General features: G+C 38.3%; 1 long non-coding RNA gene and 1 other non-coding gene across 6 annotated transcripts in view; one reads left to right on the forward strand and one right to left on the reverse strand.

Moving 5' to 3' along the window:
- Positions 1-20,383, forward strand: part of LOC134298377 (uncharacterized) — a 165,673-nt gene extending 145,290 nt beyond the window's left edge. For 3 of the 5 annotated variants that reach the window (XR_010005416.1, XR_010005418.1, XR_010005419.1), the window contains one exon: positions 271-2,082. This is a non-coding gene — a long non-coding RNA (uncharacterized LOC134298377). Of the gene's footprint in view, positions 1-270; positions 2,083-11,699; positions 11,839-12,946; positions 14,769-16,006; positions 17,278-17,567 lie in introns of those variants that run through there. The other 2 variants (XR_010005417.1, XR_010005420.1) reach the window with 2 other exon arrangements.
- Positions 4,356-4,432, reverse strand: mir5470 (microRNA mir-5470). Its single transcript, NR_130073.1, has one exon. It is a non-coding gene; the product is annotated as a microRNA mir-5470 (primary transcript).
- Positions 20,384-21,370: the final 987 nt, after the last annotated feature.

The raw sequence follows: 21,370 nt of genomic DNA on the forward strand, positions 1-21,370 counted from the left end.
ATACAGTGGACCCTTGGTTACAGAACCCCCATGGATACCAAAATCCATTGATGTTCAAGTCCCATTGTATACAGTAGTGTAGTAAAATGGTGTCTGTGATGTACATGCAATATGGCAACATCAATGCTTGCTTTTTGGGTTTTATATTTTTAATACTTGCAAGATGGTTGAATATGTGGGAAAAGAATCTGTGGATATAGATGGCTGAATCAACAGATCAGTCTGCATTCATTCTCTCTATTTTTATTCTATTCCTGATCTCTTTTCCAGATGGTTTACAATCGCTCCCTGCTTCTGTCCATTTTGCAGTCTGAAACACTTAAAGGTTGACCTGGAAGTAGTTTCATGCTGCAATCATGAAATCCTACTCAACATTCATCCTACTCAACACAAAATACTTCTGAGTAGACATGCATTGGATTGCACAGTTAAGAGTTATTTCTACAGTTTCTAAGCAACCATATAAGCTTCATTCTCTTCCCTTGTTCTGGACTCTGCAAAAGAACTGGTTGATGAATTCATAAGAACGAGGTGGCAACCACATGGCCTGTCAATAATAGCCAGTTTGTAAACTCCTTAAGGGCCAACTATATCGCCGCACCTCTGGAACACTGGTTGCTCCCCTTTCCTACCAATGAGGGGATGGAATAAGCAAGTCAGAACCAGGGCCCATGCCACACACCAACCTGGAGTTGTGACAAAGAACAATTAATTGAAACCACAAACATAACGAATTTACCAGGTGGGTGGGAGGAACAATGGCAGCAGGCACGGTGTCTGCGCTGGCACCAGTGCTTAGTGCTTGCCTCACAAGGGGCTTCTGGAAAGAAGAAGCCCCCTGCCTGTGTTATGTTCGGCTGGAGGGCGCCCGGTGCCACAACGGCCCTCACCCAGTGAATCGGGTAAGGCATTTATGTGTGCATAGGCGACATACCTCCAGCTGGCAGAACCAAGAAAGACGCAAACACCAGGTTGGGATAACAAATGGCTACAACATGTTTATTGATTACAGGAACAAAGGTTGGCTGGCATGCATGGGTCCTGGATCATGGATTGGGCCGTCCACTGCTGACTGATACCGCTTACCACACTGGTGTGCGGACGGAACCAAACCGGGCCAACTATACCACCACACCTCTGGAACACCAGTTGCTGCCCCCTCTTACCAATAAATGGGGGGGGGGAGTAAGCAAGACAGATCCAGGGCCCATGCCACACGCCACAAAGAGGGGGGTGGGGGCACAACAGGTATAGAAAAGCACCATATGTGCTTACTTCTCATTATTTTGCCTCATAATTTGTCAAACAATGCATTGCATAGTCAAAATGTTCTGTAACTAAAAATAAGAAGAAATATATAGTTATATTTTCATGTAGCCTTAATGTAGCCTTAATGGTTCTGTTGTACATCTCATGTGATTTAACCAAATCCTCAGTTCTGTCTCCCTTAATCGACTTACCTTTTATTTTCTTTAGGAGCAATGCTGTTCTACAACAGCAAGTGTGTGTGTGAAAGCAAGATGGACAATATTCTGTATTTGAATGACATAATCAAAATTGATATAGATCAATACTTAATCAAGGTTGACACAGATCAAAATTTTAATCCCCCAATTCTGAGAGTGCCTTGGATCACAAGAAGATCAAACCAGTCTATATTCCAGGAAATAATGCCCGACTGCTCACTGGAGGGCAGGATATTAAAGGTAAAGATGAAGTACTTTGTCCACATAATGAGAACACAGGAAAGCTTGGAGAAGATAATGATGCTGGGGAAAATGGAAGGAAAGAGGAAGACGGGTCACCCAAGGGCAAGATATATAGATGGTATCCTTGAAGTGACTGGCTTGACCTTGAAGGAGCTGGGGGTGGCGACAGCTGACAGGGAGCTCTGGCATGGGTTGATCCATGAGGTCATGAAGAGTCAGAAGCGACTGAACAAATAAGCAACAACAAAGCTCCATTATTCTAAAATTCTTTTATTTGATTTTGTCAATATTTTAGTAAAATGTATTAAACGTTTTGAAATGTTTGCAAAATATTTATATAATTAGCCCAAATAAAAATCATTTTTGGGAAGCAGCCAAAATAGGGATATACACTTCCTAGGGATATACAAGACTTTTAAGACCTTAATCAGTACTGCTAGAAATGGACTGGCAGCCAGTAAAGCTGCTTCAACCGTAGGGTTAGATTTTCCCTGCAACTAGCCCCAGTCAGCAGCCTGGCTTTGGCGAATTGAACCTACAGTTTCAAAGAGCCCCAGAGGTGGAACACCACCACACAGCTCTCCATCAGCCATATCCAGGACACACATTTTGGCTGCAACAGCCCCCCTGAATGGCCACTCTATGGTTGGTGGAGACTGTGAAGGGCATTGGAAAAGCTTCTTATTATACCGCATAACAAAATACAGATGAAAGATGACATCTGCTGAGATTTGCTGAGGTCTTGGTGGCTGAGATCATCAGTCAATGCCTGGCTATAGGGTCAGATGGTTTTAAGATCCTCTGTGCTCTCCATCAGCCATGAAACAGCTGCTCATGTAGCTGCTCATGTAGTAGAATTGAATGGAAAAAAAATGGTCTTGGTGGAAAAGAACATCAACAGCAACCAAAAAGCATAAGGCATCTTTGCAGTTATGAATGATGTTCACAGGATACTGACCTATGTAAGTGATCTCTTATATTACATGAGTATTGCCTCCATGCTGTTAGGCATTAACATCTAATCTTAGCAGCTTCAATAATCACCCCAAATCCTATTCTTTAAAAAAATTCTTTGTTTGATTGCATTATTTATAAAAACAACTATTACATATGGCCTCATTTTTATGCAGCCTGGTTTTTATTATATAGGACAGTGGTTCTCAACCTGTGAGTTCCCAGATGTTTTGGCCTTCAACTCCCAGAAATCCTAACAGCTGGTAAACTGGCTGGGATTTCTGGGAGCTGTAGGTCAAAACACCTGGGGACCCACAGGTTGAGAACCACTGTTATAGGCTGTGTGATACAGGCTGATTCTTTCATATACTGCCAGCTCAAAAAATGGGTTTGTCCATTTTGCAAAGAAAGACAACAAAACCAAGCATATATGTCTTGTCCTAAGATCTATCATCCTTGGCTTTAGGCAACTCCAGTGTGATGTTGATATTGTTACAAAATCCTTTATACATCTAATACATCTCTAGTGACAGACTTCTGTATTTAATTCCAGATACATATCTCATACCCCTCCTTTCCTTCTGATCATATAATGGAAAAATCTAAACATATGAATAAGTAGACACATCCAAAGATAGAAAATAATGCTGATGTTTCTATGAGGGGCTAATTAACTTTGTTGCTTGATTTCTCTAACAATATAGAGGTGTCTTACTATGCTACCTCAAGCATGGCATAAAAGAAAGACACATTAAAATTAACCATAACTATTTTAGTGATAAATTTATTGAACTGTGCCTTGATCAAACTCGGGCATAGGTATTGGAAATTCCCAATGTTCAGGTGTGCAAAATGGGATTAATTTGAACTGCCCCTATTAAATGGTAGTCACATTTTTAAAAAGAATTCAGGATTCCTGTATCTTTCACAGTTGTATGAAAGAAAAAGTTGCAGCTGGTGTACCCTAAAGGACAAACTACACCTGCTGAAATCCTTTCTTTCATATACAGTAGAGTCTCACTTATCCAACATAAACGGGCCGGCAGAATGTTGGATAAGCGAATATGTTGGATAATAAGGAGGCATTAAGGAAAAGCCTATTAAACATCAAATTAGGTTATGATTTCACAAATGAAGCACCAAAGCATCATGTTAGACAACAAATTTGGCAGAAAAAGTAGTTCAATACGCAGTAATGCTATGTAGTAATTAGTGTATTTATTAATTTAGCACCAAAATATCACAATATATTGAAAACATTGACTACAAACATGCGTTGGATAATCCAGAATGTTGGATAAGTGAGTGTTGGATAAGTGAGACTTTACTGTAATTGTAAAAATTATGTGGCCATCCTAGCAGACATAAAGCATGTTTCTCATACCTTAATCAAGATAGCAGTTTCAAAAATGTACAGACTTGCTTCTGGGTCCAAGGTACAGCTTGTGTTGACTGTCTGGATGCCTTATTTGTGTTAAGTGCCCCTCACCCCCACATGAACACATGAGTGATATGCATTTCTCTACTCAGGAAATCAAACTTTTGAACTTCTCATGGCTTAAAGAAATAGAAGGAAGCACACATATAAATGCATAACACTTTGTTTTAGGATGGAGGCAAATGCATGGCTGGATGAGGTTTGTATCGCTTGCTGTATCATGTGGAATGACAAATGTGGAATGGGACAGTATGTGTTCTCCTACCACAAGATATGAATAACTCCCTCTTAATTTCAACAAGAGTTACTCATATCCTGTGGGAAGAGAGAAAAGAGCCCCAACTTTAAAGAGAAGTTGCATCTTCCACCTCTGTGGTAGGTCCTTGAGGGTTTAGTGCTATTTGGGGACAAATTCAAAACATATTTTGCTATAATTTACATTAAAAGGAAAAACCATATTATAACAACATGTTGTGAGGGGTTGTAAAGCAGGAGAGCTCTCTTGAGGACACAGGGCTCAATCTTGTAAAAAATGCAAGTTGTACAGCAGCACTCCATCTTATATTTTAGATATGTTTGTAAAAGCATCTCCTCCCAACCAGTTATTTTAAAGCTGGTGAAGCTACCAGCATTTTTCTTAAGATTTTTGAAGTTTAAAAATGGGGCCATATCCCATTGTTTAGAACACAAAAACATGTAATTTAATCAGCTGTAGAAGATGGTCAGACAGAATAGCGTATCCATAGGGGATGCTGATGCATTGACTCCAACATGTGGCATGGAAATAAAGTTTAAAAAAGCATATCAAAATGATTACATTATGTAGCTAATCAGTTGTGAAATGCCACCCAAGTGTAGAAATGGCAAACTTGCTCTCCATGTGAAGTACAACCCATTCATTCTTCGGTGCGGATTCCTTACCAAAATACAACTCCCAGGATTCCATAGCATTGAGTTAAAGTGATTTCAAGTTACACTCATTCTACAGTATAGGTGTAATCTTCGGCAAGATGCCATGATCCTGAGCAGGACTGATAGACGAATGTGCAGCTCTCTCACTCATAAGGTTGCCATAGAATGAAGTTGACATCAGATCAGTTAACAACAAAAATTGGTACCAGAAAAGTTATCTGCCTGGAAAAGCAAAATATCTCTCCCTAAACCGCAAATCTCAGGGTCCTACAGGACGTTCCCATGGAAGTTAAAAGTGCTATAATTGTATAGTATGAAATGACTCAAAATAATAATTGATCCTAATACTCAATGATCAAAGGGCGATATAAGCCTTTGTCCCTGTCTCCCATCCATCTCTCTTGCATAGACTTTCCCCATCCTGTCACTTTGTTCTTTTCCTTTTCTCTCTCCTCACCTTCTTCAGAGCCATTTATGGTTTTTCCAGGTATGGTGCTGCTGATGTCATTGGGTGCCCTGCTGCAATCCTTAAAAAAGGGCATTGTTTGGGGATGGAGTGCTTTAGTGACTAGTGTGGCAAGGTTAAAGCAGGGACCAATGCTCATTGCAGGGCTTGAGGAAAGTGTGCTGTTTTCTGTTTCTTGCTCCCTCCCCAGACTATCACCACAAAACAGAAAATCAAAAAAGATTAATGTTATACAGTGATTTAATTATTTAATAAAATAAATATTTCCACTGTGAAATATTTTTTCTTAGAGGTACAAGAAATTTCACAAAAGACATGATTACTATTTATTTTCTCTGAAAATAAGGGAATGGTAATAAAAAATGTCCTGCTATTTGGAATGCCTTAATTTGCTGTTATATTTTCCAGCTGGCAATCTTTTCTAGAAGTACCTGTCAGTTCAGGGAAAGGAAGTATTACATTTTACACATTCATTTCATTCCATTTAATATTTTAATCAGTCCACGGTCCTTTTTTACTGCCTCAACACACTATAGCATGAATCCACTTTAAATCTGGTTTCTGCCTCCTGCAGAATTCTGGGGTTTGTAGTCTGGTGAGGCCCAGAAACTGTCTGGCTGAGCTGTTTAAAGCCCCCTCCCTAAAGTGGATTTAAAGTGGATTGTATGGCACTGTAGAAGGGCCCCAAGATAAGAAACATTGTAGTGTATTCCAAATTAAGATACTTAATACACTTCAGCACACATCGGTGTAGACCACATTTCGGAAACTGATTGACAGACTGCCTGTACTGGTATTGATGTCAGGTTGACTGGGCAGTAATTGTTGGGGTGCTATTTTTTCATTTTTGAAGACAGGACAACATTTGCCCTCCTCTGGTCTGCTGGGACTTCTTCTGTTTTCTATTTCCTGAATAAAACATCTGACTGAAAATATTCCATTTCTGCTCTCTTTAGCTCATTCAACCCAAGAGTTGCAATGTTTATGTATTGCATTTCTTGTTTTATAATGTCTAACTTGGCATGGTTTATTGCATGTTGCTGGGATATATTGTGCAGCTTCAGACTTCCCTTTTACCTCTGAGCATGTCAACACCTGAACATCCTTTTGACTTGAATCCAGGTGCATCTTTTACCATTTGCCGTTTACTCTTCTTCAGTAGCTTGTTGTGTGCATTTTGATCTAGCCATCTCATCATCTGTTATTATTACTTCTGTCATGTTAGATTGCCTTATCAAAGGGTTTTCATGGTAAAATGCATTTAGAAGTAGTTTAGTAGTGTCTCCTTTTGTGCAGTCCTGCTAACAAGTGTTACCTATGGTGCCACTAACATTGTTTCTAGGAGATACTTTGCCACTGTCAATACCTCTACTGTTGCTGCTTACAAATACAAATATACATACAAATGAGAACCCCCCCCCAAAAAGGGGGGGATTTTTTTCTAGTTGAGACTAGCTATTGTGCTTAGGCCATTAGCTTGACAGCTATAATGATAATGTTATAAGCCAAGGATAGATAATTGCACGGGAGCCCAACATTCATTTATGGCAGACCACATTACCCTGTTTTCAGCCAAAAGTGGCTGAATGTATTTTCTGGAAGTGATTCAGAACTCTAGGTTTCAATTCTACTTGTTAGGCTTCTAGTCATTTCAGTCTTTTACCCATTGATATCTCATGTTTCGAGGTACAGCAAAAAAAAAAAAAGTCATGGGCTTTAAAATGCAAATAGCTACTCTAGACCACATATGTCGTTCTATGCATAAATGATTGTCTAAGCAGAATTTCATTCACACACACAGTCATTGAGAGGGAGACTTTATTGTTTGATCTATACTTCTGTAAACATTGGAAGCATTTTAACACATTTTTCCAACCATGATGTTTCCCTTCATAGAGGCTTATATTAGAAGACAGAAAATTCATTGGTCTAGCCCAGTATTGTCAACATCGACTCACAAAAAAGTGCAGAATTTTAGTTAGGAGCTTTTTGTGCCCCACTTGGGGAGGAAACAGTGACCCTTAAATCCAAAGTATGTCTTCTGCAGCTGAGCTACAGGTTTTCCAACTTATACTGGTAAAATGATGCAACTGACTGTAGGCCAAACTAGATACATGGGACAGTTGTGTATATGTTAAAAGATGCATACATACCAACTTAGGAACATTCCAATCCCTGACATCTTGGAGCCAAAACATGTAACTTGGGGACAGCCACTGGTGATGTCACAGACCCATGGAGATCACTGAGGAATCTCCTGGTGATGTCATTAAGCATGAGACATTTAGCATGAGAGCAAAAATGCCCTTGCACTTTTCTCACTCCAGTTAATATTTCACATTCAAAGTGGAAATGAAGGATTTTTTAATCTCACTTCATTCCACTCACTGCACACTTGGCAATCTGGAAATAAAGCAGAGCCACCAGATTGTTACACAACCACAATGGACACTGGTCCAACAATATGAGTGGTAAATCCAATTGGAGAACTGTGTTACATTTGAGTACAGCATTTTGCACCTTATTAGTACTAAATAAATATGAATCTGAAGAGAGGGAAGAGTGAGATCCCCAAATACAGGCAGTCCCTAAGTTAAAAACATCTGACTTACAAATGAAACATAGTTAAGAACAAGGGTGAGACAACAGGAAGTAAAAGAAATCTACCCCTAGGAAGGGAAATTCACTCCTGGAAGCGTTATCATGGGGGAAAGGTTTCTCCACTGAAGCTTTATCGCCAATCCTTGTTTCCACAACAAGCTAAATTTTTCAATTATCACACGGACAGAATGTGAAGTGAAATCTTTTGAACAGCAGCGCAGACAGAAGAACAAACACCACAGTTTCTCATTTTTATTTTTATTTTTTTGTGTCAGGAGCAACCGGAGTTGCTTCTGGAGTGAGAGAATTGGCTGTCTGCAAGGACATTGCCCAGGGGATGCCCGGATGTTTTGATGTTTTTACCATCCTTGTGGGAGGCTTCTCTCATGTCCCCGCATGGAGCTGGAGCTGATAGAGGGAGCTCATCCGCGCTCTCCCCGGGTGGGATTCAAACCTGGCAGTCTTCAGGTCAGCAAGCCAACCTTCAAGTCACAAGGTTTTTATCCCCTAGGCCATCGGAGGCTCCAGTTTCTCAATGATACCGTGTGTGTGTGTGTGTGTGTGTGTGTGTGTGTGTGTGTGTAGAGCAGGGGTACATTTTTAGGTGTAATTCCAGCTATATGTGTGTGTGTGTGTGTGTGTGTGTGTGTGTGTGTGTGTGTGCCCTTCACTCTGTCACAGCAATGATTAGTTCAAAATGTGCAAGAGGATATCTAGAAAGCTAGTTTGTACAACCCCAATCCCAGCCTCAGTACATACATACATACATACATACATACACAAACCTATAGAACCAATCTTGTTTGTAGCTTGGGGACTGCCTGTACTGAGGCTGGGATTGGGGTTGCACAAACTAGCTTTACAGATATCCTCTTGCACATTTTAAATTAATCATTGCTGTGATAGAATGAAGGGTTAAGTACTGTGTGCCCTTGCATTGACCTTTTAATTCTGTTTTTATAGCTGTAGAGACAACAGTTCATATGTCTTCCTCATCTCTTTTCCTTCCTTGTTGTATGTATTTTAATAGTGTTTATCTCTTCTTTTAATGATGTTGTACCCTGCCTCAAGCCTCAGGGAGAATACCCCCCTCTCAAAAAAAGGAGTATTGGAAATGATCCCTGATAAGCATTGAAGCTCAATGTTAAATATCAGAAGGTTGATGTATAAGTACATATTTAGATGTATATACTGTTATTTCAACAGAAAACAACATATCCTACCACAGTAGAAAACTGTGACTGGAGGATTTACAGATTCCTAAGTTATAGCCCTATGATTCTTCTTCAGTCTTTATAGCAGTGTTCTATGAAGTCTTGGGATTTGCAGTTTTATGGAAGCATGGGAGGTATTTAGAATTCTTCAATGCGTCATCAAAACAGCTCAGGTTTACATAGGGTGCAGCCATGGCAATTACAGTGGAATCATACTGCAATAATTGTATAGTGTGAAAGAGCCCCGGATGATAACTATGCTACTTTCTTAGAATGTATCTACACTATAGAATTAGTGCAGTTTGACAGCACTTTAACTACCATGACTACCTGAGGTCTTGCAATAAAAGGCTGTATATATCTCTATTTATGAAGAACTGGCATATTTTGCTATACACATATTTACACGTACCTGTTGAGCATCCCTTATCTGGAATTCCAAAATCAAAATATTCCGAAATCCAAAATGATTCATATGGGTGGCGATTGGGATACTTTCATTTTCTGATGGTTCAATGTACATGCACTTTGCTGTATGTACAAAATTATTTAAAAATATTGTACAAATTACCTTCAGGGTATGCATGTAAAGTGTATATGAAACATAAATGAATTTGCTTTTAGACTTGGGTCCCATCTACAAGATAAGTCATCATGTATATATATATATTAGGCATGTCCGATCGATGAAAAAAATGTTTCAATTCTCGTTTCTAAAGTAGGGGGAGTTGGCACTTCGATATAGAAAGTATTTCCGAATTTTTCACCCAAAAATTTTGGATATTTCCAAAAATTCATAATGATTCTAAATGTTTCTAAAATGGTGGACGTGCATGCGCAATTGCCAAAAAAAAGGAACCTGGGGGGGGGGACTTTTACAGGGCTCTCCCGCCCTCATTTATTGAGCTATCCTCATCTAATTTGGTACAGTGGGAGAACATTCAACATTCTTTGCTCAACAAATTGCAGAACGTTTCCTGTCTCCTATGATTTTTGGTGAATTTTCATAACTTTTTGTAATCCCACAACCCTCAAGCCAATGCCTTCAATTGGAAATGGAGCAGACGCCAAGCTATGCCCTGGCCAGGAATGCCAAGTTACTTTGGAAAATATAAATTCCCTTGCTATCTTTGTAAGCAAGAACTCTGGAAATCAATGGTGTCTCTGGCTGTGTAATCCCACAACCCTCAAGCCAATGCCTTCAATTCCCCAAAATTAACACACTCAGTCACTCCCAAGAGAAGGAACCAGCAACAAAAGCCTAACCCAAATCCAAACCCCTCTGTCGGAACAGCCAGAATGAACCCCTTCACCCTCTCTCCCTCAAGACAGGCTTGCTTGCTCTCCGTTTGCACTGCAGACCACCACCCTCTCCGCGCAAAACCCATCCCATAATGGCTCACCCAGGCTACGCAATGGGCTTTTATGCCAATCTTCCACATGGACGCAGAGGACCCTAGCCCCCACCTTTGCGTCCATCGTGGAAGCTTCTGATTGGCCGGGGAGCGGCAGCCACGTTAGGCTGCACTAAGCTCCCATTCAAGGTAGGTTGCAGAAACAAAAAAAAATTAAAAAATTAAAAAATATATATTAAAAAAATTTGGGGAAAAAATTAACAAAATATTAAGAGACAATTAGAGAATGGGCCAATGATGGTTCAAAATACATTGCCGGTTGCGCCGTGTGATAACGTATCAGAATGCGTCTCAAAAAGCTAAAACAATCCGATATCCGATATATGATTCAAAACGATTTTTTGGACATACCTAATATATATATATATATATATATATATATATATATATATATATATATACACACACACACACACACACACACACACACACACACACACACACACATACACATACACAGATAAAAGTATTCCAAAATCCCCCAAAATCTGACATCCTCAATGGTTCTGGTCCCAAGCATTTTGAATAAGGGATTCTCAAACTGTAAATAGAAAAAGCATACATTTCCTATATAAAATATAGTATTACATGTATAAAATTGCAAAGCCTTTCAATTGTACTTGCTGTTAAGAAATGTTCACTAACTTTTACAAGGTCTTGACAGCCCTTGACTCAAAACACCAAACTGTACTACTGGATCACACTGTGCAAAGATTAGACACATCAAAGGTGAGATAATTTGAAGAAACACAAATGAACCCTCTTTCATGCACAGAGGAATTTGCAAAGGTCTGCTTGCTGTGTCTAGGAGTTTAATCAACAGGCGAGACCCGCTGCTGTGCAATAAAACTCCCTATCAGGATTCCACATCTGGGCTGCACATCTTAATTTAAGGACAATATGGCAACACAACCTCTCCACTGTACAGCACAAATTAACACATTGACTTCTAAGGGCATAAATCTAACGGGTAGCATGTTTTCCCTACAGAGTTGTCCTAAGAAAGTTTTTTGGCTCAGAGGAAGAAAAGGGAACATAAGGAACTTATTGAGAGTAAGCCTTAAAGAAACCACTACAGTCTGTTCTCAATTCCCAGTTTCACATTCCTGATATGACCCATGGACTGCAGGTACTTTGTTTTCTATGCACTATACTAGAATTGTGGAATTGGCAGGCAAATCTAGTGTCTTTTAAATTGGCAAAAGGATCATCATGTGCTACATTTCACACTGGGCCATTGGCTGGTTGAAATTGTACATCAGTGGCTTTGTATCTTGGAGGTTTGCATCACAATTTTCCTCATTTAAGGCTGTATTTAGCTGAAATGCTGAGTATCAATAATGGTAAACCCCTGCAACCTGTAGTTTTAGCAAGGGGGGTATTTCACCCCACTAATTTTAGGAGAAAGTGCCCCCATATACTTGGGTCACCCTGTCAGAAACCAAGCAAAATTTAAAAGAGCATGTTAGCAATGTGCTGATATAAGAACAAAATGAAAGTGGATAGGTGAAACTATAGCAATGGTGAAAAAAGATCCTATGTTAAAGGACCTGAACAATATGTGGCCTTCCGGTTTTTGTTGGAGCCCTAGCCAACATAGCCAAGGGTGAGGAATGCTGGGACCTGAAGTCTAGAAATTTTTAGGATATCACATTTAGCCCACCCTGACACCTTTCATAGCCATTTGCAAACACACACCCCACACATTTACATTTACATTTTTTCTCTATAGAAAGGGGATTACACATATCATTCTATGGTATGCTTCCACTGAAAATGGTTCATTTCAATATAGTTCACATGGAGTACAGTGGGAGCTCCTTCTTTGGATGGCCATCTGTCAGGGGTACTTTGTGCTTTTTCTGCATGGCATGGGGTTGGGCTTGATGGTCCATGTGGTCTCTTCCAACTCTATAATTCTATCTGTGGTTTTGCATTGCCACAGTACATCCAGAAATATATCCCACATAGATATGGGGATCATGTTTTATACAAAGTGCCAAGGAACAGAAACTCTGGCTTCTACTCAAACTGGAGAGTGTACATCACGTGGCGTCTCCAGTCATCTTTCTTCAGCTCAACAGCATGGCACTCTGGGAAAGCTGTAGAATTGGCAGCTGTATGTAGTGAACAGGGGTCTAAGCATATTGGTTGGACATGGCAGTAAAGTAAGAAATAGCAGCTCAAGTCCCACTCAGGGAAACAATCCATATAACATCATAATATATTTTCTCTAGCTTAGGTTGTGCCATCTTGATTTGACATCTGAGATGAATTCAGAGGAAAGCCATTTGTCTGACTACATCAGCTAAGTCAATAAGGGGAAACATTTTTAGTACAAGAACATGGCTCGTTACGTCTCTGACTCCCCGTCACTCCATCCCCTTTGAAATGTAATGATGGGAGGGAGCGGTAAGGATCTTTCAGCATTTCTGTTAGAAATCTCAGCCTTTAGAGGTTTCTAAACCCCAGCCATGTATATAATAACACCACATGAAAAAGAAGGTATGTGAGTTGTCAGCAAGGGTGATTATGTTTGCTTTAGAAAAGTTTAAAGACATATAAGCTGATTATTAGGGTCAGTAAGGTTGGGAATAATTTAAGACTGGCTTTTGTGTATAACTTTTGGATGCTTTTTAAAATAAAAAAGCACTGTCTTTATATCTGCAATCTTCAGTATATTATATAGCCTATTTCTAAACAAAAACATTTTAATAATAATAATATCAACAACAATAATAATAATTTTATTTCTTTCTCACCTCTCCTTGTGGTTCAAGGCAAGTTACAGAATTATTAAAACACATAAACATTGTAAAAATACCACAAATACACATATTAAAATGTATTTCTATAAAAGATACATATTAAAACGTTTCTTTAAAATACGCATTGAAATACACAAAACAGATTAAATAATGGACACATGTTTAAAATCCATGTAATAATAATTTTGAAGGAATAAAATATGAATAAATTTATTTTATATAAGAAATAAGAACAAATCTCAAAAAAAATGGCAGTTCTCACTCCATGAATACAATCATGCCCATAGTTCACTTTAGTTTGTTCTTATTGTTCCATCTCAATCCACTTCTACACTGCCCTATATCCCAGAACCTGATCCCAGATTATTTGTGTTGAACTGGATTATATGAGTCTACACTAACAGATGGGGTAAACAGATAATCTGGGATCAGATCCTGGGATATAGGGCAGTTTTAGGCCTGGTTTTAAAGGAGAAATTGTCTTGGTTGTCCTGTAAGATTTGTTTGTTTTTTTCATGTCAGGAGTGACTTGAGAAACTGCAAGTCATTTCTAATGTGAGAGAATTAGCCATCTGAAAGGACGCTGCCCATGGGACGCCAAGATGTTTTGATGTTTTTACCATCCTTCTCTCATGTCTCCACATGGAGAGCTTTTGCTGACAGAACTCATCTGCGCTCTCCCTGGATTTGAACCAGCAACCTTCATGTCAGCAACCCAACCTTCAAGTCAGCATCCTGTTGGCACAAGAGTTTAATCCCCTGCACCACCAGGGGCTCCGTCCTGTAGGATGATCTGAGCCAAGAAAAGGACAGGGGGAATTTGGCCCTGTTGGGTTCTCTTGGGCTCCTCAACATCCTTCAATGCCATTGACAATGGTGTCCTTCTAGATAGAATTGAAGGCACAACTTTGCAATGGTTCCCTGTCTGTTTGAATAGCTGATACCAGAAGATAGTATTGGAGTATTACTGCTTGCTCAGTAACATTTATCTATCCCTTTCTTCAGGAGTGAATTCAAGACTACTTTAAGCACCATTGCTCCATCCTGCAGGATCCTGAGACCTGTGGTTTACTGAGATAGGGAGAATTCTGTAGCAAAGAACTTAGAGGCACTCCATTGAAATACAGCATTAGTGCCCTCTAGTACAGAATTCCCTTGATGAAGAAAGTTCCTTCAATGTACAAATCCCAGGACTCCATAGGAAGCAGCCATGACTAAGTAGTTCAGTGTTTCTCATTCTCTGCTCCTCCTGATGTTTTTGCACTTAAGCTCCCATAATTCCTAATCGCTGGTAAGTTCAGCCCACACAAATCTGAGATAGTGTTTTTGATTTTTCTTCTGTCCAGTTTAAGTGGTATTCAGCCAGTTCTGGAGGGGGACTGTATTCCTTCAAAAGAATGAAGCACTTCAATCTGAGTGCTCTCAGATCCATGACTGTCAGTAGAAGCCAGGTTGCCTGGATAGATTGGATGACCTTTTAACAACTGATGTTGATATGTAATCTATATAAATATGAACTTGTGACAATTGTTCACATGGTGGTGAATACCATTTCGACCACTACAATGCTTTATACATGGGACATTCTTGGAAAACAATTCATTGCTTTCAGCTAGATTAAAACATGATGGGTAGTTTATTAATGGAGATTTGCTGAAATAATCACATTATACCAGTGCTTTGACTGCTTCACTAGCTCTCAGCCCCTTTCCAGGCTCAGTTAAAACTAGCTAAATGAGACTAGTATCTCCTCCCATATCCATTGTCTATTGTACATTTTTAAAACATAACTGTAAACTACCTAAACTGTAACTGTAAACTGCCTAAAGAACATTGGTTATGGGGCAGTCCAAAAGTAAAATAAATAAATTGTCTGTATCTTATATGTGCCAAATTAACATTTTCCTTCCATAATGAATGGGCTCCTAATTGGCCTAAGATCCCATGATTTTCAAAATGTGTTCACTGATTTCTAGTAGGGATCTAATGCTGGGATTATTTTTTATTATTTGGATTGTATTATAAATATTGTTATGAGCTGTTGAGCCTTGATATGGAAATAAGCTAATAAATCTGTTTATTAGTACAATTCTGTTATGAATTGGAAATCAAATGAAAAATAGAACTTGATTTTCATTCAGTAAGTCTCAGGTTACAGTAGCATTCAGTGAAAATATAAAATTAATTGCACAATGGAGCACTGATGAAAGTATATTGGGTTCTTTTGCCCATTAGCTTAGTTTTCATTTAAAGAGATCCTACAGGACAGATCCTCATTATTTTCTATGTTAGTTTGAAGTCATTCAAAATTGGAGAAGGGTCAAACTTTATTAAGGAATTCCAAACCAATAAAAATTCAAAGTTAGAGCGGAAGGACCGAAAGGAAACATGGACTTGAAGACTAACAATCAACTCAGGGATTCGTTCAATTTTTGCAAACATGCCTTTCTCTTTGACATAAATACTGTAAACCACTTCTATCAGAGACCTTTCAAAACAGCTAGCTTTTTATTTTATGTTTTGTTTCAGGTTTTTATTTGAAAATCAAGAGGTTCTGATAAGAAGAATACTGGACAAATGGAAACAGTTGAAATTTGGGACTTAATTTGTACACTGGTGTTTTGTGCAGAAAACAATCATGCAAGAATTTTGTATGAAAAAAGTCTGAATCACAAATAGACTTTGAGAACTGTGAGGTTTATCACAGTAGGAAGAAAGTTGCTAAAAGTATTTGTTGCTTCCTCCAAAAAGAAAATTCATGAAGAATTCCATCTTTAGTTCAACCTTTCTGATACTCAAAATGGCTACAGGAGCATAAATATTTGATCATACCACAGTAACAAGTCAATCCCAAACTTGTTACAGGAGATGGTGGAATCTAAACAAAATGACGAAATGGATGGAGATTGGGGGGGGGGGGGTAGTAAAGAAACTAAAAGATGTAAGATGAAGTCTTGCCCTGGTTAGAAATGTTGTATAATCAACAGTTAGCCAGTACAGTTAAACATCTTATTTGCATCTTTGTTTCTAAGTTTATACACTTCTGAAACTAGAATAAATTATACTTGGTTTGGCTTCACTTAATTTTTTGTAACTTCATTAGCATTAACAAGGTATCTAGCTTAGTTAATAATGTGAGAGCAATTTTTTGCTTGTCAGAGCAGAATACAAATGTGGGGAAAGCTATTTAATACTACTCTCCAAAATAATTGGAATTCATATAAATTGCCTTCGGTTCCCTACAATCCTGCACACAATTAGGCATCTCACATTCCAATGAAGTAAATATGATATAAGTAGTATGTGTAGGATCACAGCCTTAGTATTCTGGTCAATGCTGTCTCAACAGAAAGACCTATAAATCAGATTTTTCAACTCCAGCTCCTATGCAATCCTCTTGCAAACCAAGCTCATTTTTTAGAAATATGTAAATTACAAACATTATATTTGTTACCATCTAATTGCAGTTGAAATTGAAGAGCAATTATGTTTATTATCCCCATTCTCTGAGTTGAAACAGCATCTCCACTCTGCAGCATCACTTGCCCTAAGTAAATAGGCTGCTTGACAAATTCTCATTATTCCTCTAGATCACCTCTTGATCTCTTTTTGTGACCATTGCCACAGAGTATTTCCCAAAACATGACAGCAGAAGTACATTCTTGCAATTCATTATCTGGAGAGCCTGGGCTTCTCACTTGGCACCTTTCACAAGCAGGAGATAAAAACTTCCAGCCGCTTTCATTTTGAAACAACAACCACCAAGTTCCATTAAGGCCCAATCCTGAAAACCCAATAAAGTGAATTCATTACTCAGTTTATGTAGCATTAAAATGGCAAGAGCATTTTCTGTGTGATTGCTAGATAAAAAGCACACCTTCAAAACATTGTGTAATCTGTCAATTGTTAAGGTTTGAATTATTTTTTTTTAAAGGAACAAGAACTACGCTGCTAACCATTTGATATTTTATTCATATGATTCATGTTTATCTCTCCTTTCCACTAAAAAACAAAATAGCACTCAAGGCAGTTAACACACATCTCTAAGAACAAATTAAATTATTAAACTATTAAAATAGTATCTTAGAAGTCTGAAAAACCGGTTTGAAGAGCTCTCTCCCCACGCTGTTCCTATAATCATCAATCGAGGGAAGTTATTTGGAGTCTCTTTCCCATTATGAAATTAAAACCCTTTTATATCACTTTAACTGGCATGGCAGTATCCTATGGAATCCTGGGGTTTGTAGCTCAATGAGCAATAGAGTAAAATTGCTTTTGCTCTCAATGTGACTATTTGTACCTCATCATCTTAGATACTGTGTTTGTGGTCCCCCATGCTAAATATAAAAAATAACTGTGTATCTGAAATATACCATTGGTTTTTTAATGTACTATCAAACTGGCTTCCAGGTTGAGATGCATGAAGTGCCTGGTTGTTCAGAAGTATGCCCTATTGTGTTCAGAGAGGCTTAGTTTCAAACAATTGTGTTTAGTCTTGCAACCTGAATTAATATTTTCTTCTTTCCAATGTTATATAGCAAAATGACCTCTTTTTTTCTTTTTCTTTCCTTTTTTATTGTCCCCAGGATGCTTGCATTCTGGACTTTAGCTCCTCTGATAAAACACAACACCCTGATATAGATTTATTTATGGTTCATAAATCCCAATTCTCCAACAGGTTAATGAGTAGCAACACAATGCTGAAAACATGTTATTTACTGACTGTTTTATTTAGGACTGCCACCTAGAGGGTTTGTTGTTTGCTTCTAATTTTATGTTACCAGAAAAAAAATATTTCAAATGGCATGGTCCTTTTGGTTGGTATTTAAAAAAAAAAAATAGCAACGCACATTTTGTTTTGTTTTTCAAAGCAATGTGTGTTTTCAAACCATGTTAAGTCTCTTCTGACATAAAAAGGAAAAGAAGAAAAAAGAAGAAAAGCAATGTGGTGCCCCTTTAACAGAAACTTGTTTTTATTTTAGCATGAGCTTTTGCGGATATAAATCCACTTCTTTGGATGCAGTACAAAGTGATATCAAAGTCTCAGATATAAAGCATGTTTATACATGTTTTCTTTGGTGAAACAAAGCTGTCCCATAACTGATGACCCCAGTTTCACAAACATAGCTGTGGTAAGGAGGGGTTTTTTTTTTTAAGTAGGTTACCACAGCAAAAGAAATACACTTTTATTGCTATGTTCCACAAACATGATGTCATAGATTGAACAGGCTACATTGACTCCTGCTCTATCCAGACCGCAGTTACCACGGGAGACCTCCTAGGTAGCAATATCGACAAATTATTAAACAAAATTAACATTGTATTCTGAATGATGTAATTTTCATATGAACCTTTAGTGTAGACGTAGACCTGTGTCCAAGAAACATATGAAACTGTTTTCATTCATTCTAAAAATATCCTTTAAAGGGAATATTATAATACTAAGAAATCAGTATAGAAGGCAGAAATTTTATTAAGGAAAAAGTTGACGATTGAACTGTTCTACAGCCCATTTTGATGTTTTAAAAAGCCGTTAAAGTAGAAGAGATACCTTTGGTGGATATACTCCAGAACAGGTAAATCAGGATGGTTGCCAATTCATGGTGGACATCTGTTAGCCAAGGTTTTGTCTGCTGCTGGGGAAATTCATTTGAGATCCATGCTGATAATTTAGCTCTGTATACACACCATAGAACTTTGCTGTCTGTTAAATGATGTTGGCTGAATCTTTGACAAGCATAAATGTATGAGTCCATGGAATGGAGAATATTTCTTAAAGACCTGAGAATCTGACCTGGTTGCTCAATGAAAATTTGTTTGTGGGACTCCATTAAGAAGTTGAGAGATGAAGAAAAAGCTTTCTAAAATCAATGGATTCGTGTTTATAAAATTTTGTAATTATCAATCCTTGTTTATAACATTTAAGCAACTTCAACTCTACTATTTTTAATTGTTGTAACTGCTGTTATTGTTATCTAGTAGCGAATTTGGAAGTCCTGCCATTATCAGTAGTGCAGCCAAACAGCAACTCATAGATGATGATGATGATGATGATGATGATGATGATGATGATTATTATTATTATTATTATTATTATTATTATTATTATTATCGTGATGTCTTACTTGGTTTTCCCTCTCTTGCTTATTTCCTGGTTTGCTGCTCTTGGGTGGAATGTTCCATTGGCTCTTGTTTTGGGGGTGGAGCTTGAGACTCCCCTGTAGGTTTGGGTGAGATGGTTCAGCCCTGCAGCTAGTCTCTAGAGGCTTTTTTCCCTCCATTTTCATTCCAGAGCAAAACCTCTTAGAGATAGGTCCTAGAATTTGGTCTGGGTTCTTTGGCCTAGCAAATTCAAACAGGCAACCTAAATCACGTACTTACCACCATAGCCTCATACTTACCAAAAGCATAGCTTATAGTTTACCTCATAGCCTTGTACTCACCTTATAGACATTTCATAGCTCGTACTTACCTTATAGTCACAGCATAGCTTGTACCGACCTATAGCATAGATAGTATATTTCATAGCTTATAGTTACCATCATAGCCTAAAGCATATACCACCATTGCTTGTGTTTGCATTATAGAAAGCTTTCACCTCACAGCTGGTACTTACCTCACCTCACAGCCTAGTACCTACCTTACCTTATAGTTTCCTCATAGCTTGTGTGCTTACCTCATATAGTCTTTATAGCCTTCATTCTCAATCAATATATTTTTATTTCTTTATAATTTCAGTGATTTTACCTCATATTATTTCTAATACAGTAAAAGGTTTATTTTCTGTGTAATTAAACTCAATCTACAATCTTTGTTTTCTATTATATGTTTCTGATTCATCATTCAAGATTCCTGCTTGAAATTACCATTTCCTGTGTTCAATAAATATATTTTGGTTATCTGTAACCAGCTTCAAGAGTGTTTAAGGTTTGAGGTATAATAAAGGGTAAACCAATCTCCGCTTGGGTAGCCAGACACATAGCCTTTCTTTTCCCCAGCGTGCCATCACAATTATCATTATTTTATTTCTTACCCACCTCTCCTCATCGATCAAGGTGGGTTACAGAATATTTTAAACACATAAAAATTGAAAAAACAGTACAAATACACATAATAAAATCTATTTCTATAAAATACATATTAAAATACACAAAATAAAGGTTAAACAAAGACAGGGCTGTAGCCAGAAAAAATTTCGGGAGGGGTTTTGAAAATTTGGGGGGTGGGGGGTTGAACCCCTAGCACCCCCCTCCCCCCCCGCTACAAACCTGTCAATATCTGCTTGAGATAGTGCCTGGAGGGACTCTTAATGTTTTGCGCCTCATAGACTTAGCATGGGAATTTGGTTAACCAGTTAAAATTCACGAGTAAACCAGGGTTTTTATATAACCTTAAAAATTTCGCTACAGGCCTGAACAAAGAATACAAATTCAAAATTCATGCTTAAAGACTTCCTGGGTAGGCCTGCCAAAGAAGATAGGTCTTTAAATGGTTTTTAAATTCCAACAGCTCATTTAGCTGTTGGAGTTCTTCTGGCAGGTCGTTCCACAGTCTTGGGGCAGCCGATGAAAAAGTCCTCTGGGTGATGTTTGTCAGTCAGGTTTTGGCAAGCTGGAGCAGATGCTCCTCAAAGGACCTTAGTGTACGGAGCAGATTGTACAGGAGAAGGCAATCTTTTAGGTAATCTGTACCCAAATCATGTAAGACTTTTAAAGATCAAAACCCACACTTTTTACTTTGTGCAGAAACTAAGTGGCAGCCAGTGGAGTGACTTTAGGATAGGTGTAATATATTCACTCCTAAATGTTCCTGTAACCAACCTGGCTGCAATATTTTGAATCACTAGGAGTTTCTGAACTTAGTACAAGTGTATCTCAATCTAAAGCTCATTGC

Source organism: Anolis carolinensis, chromosome 4 (assembly GCF_035594765.1).
Source record: "Anolis carolinensis isolate JA03-04 chromosome 4, rAnoCar3.1.pri, whole genome shotgun sequence".
NCBI lineage: Eukaryota > Metazoa > Chordata > Lepidosauria > Squamata > Dactyloidae > Anolis > Anolis carolinensis.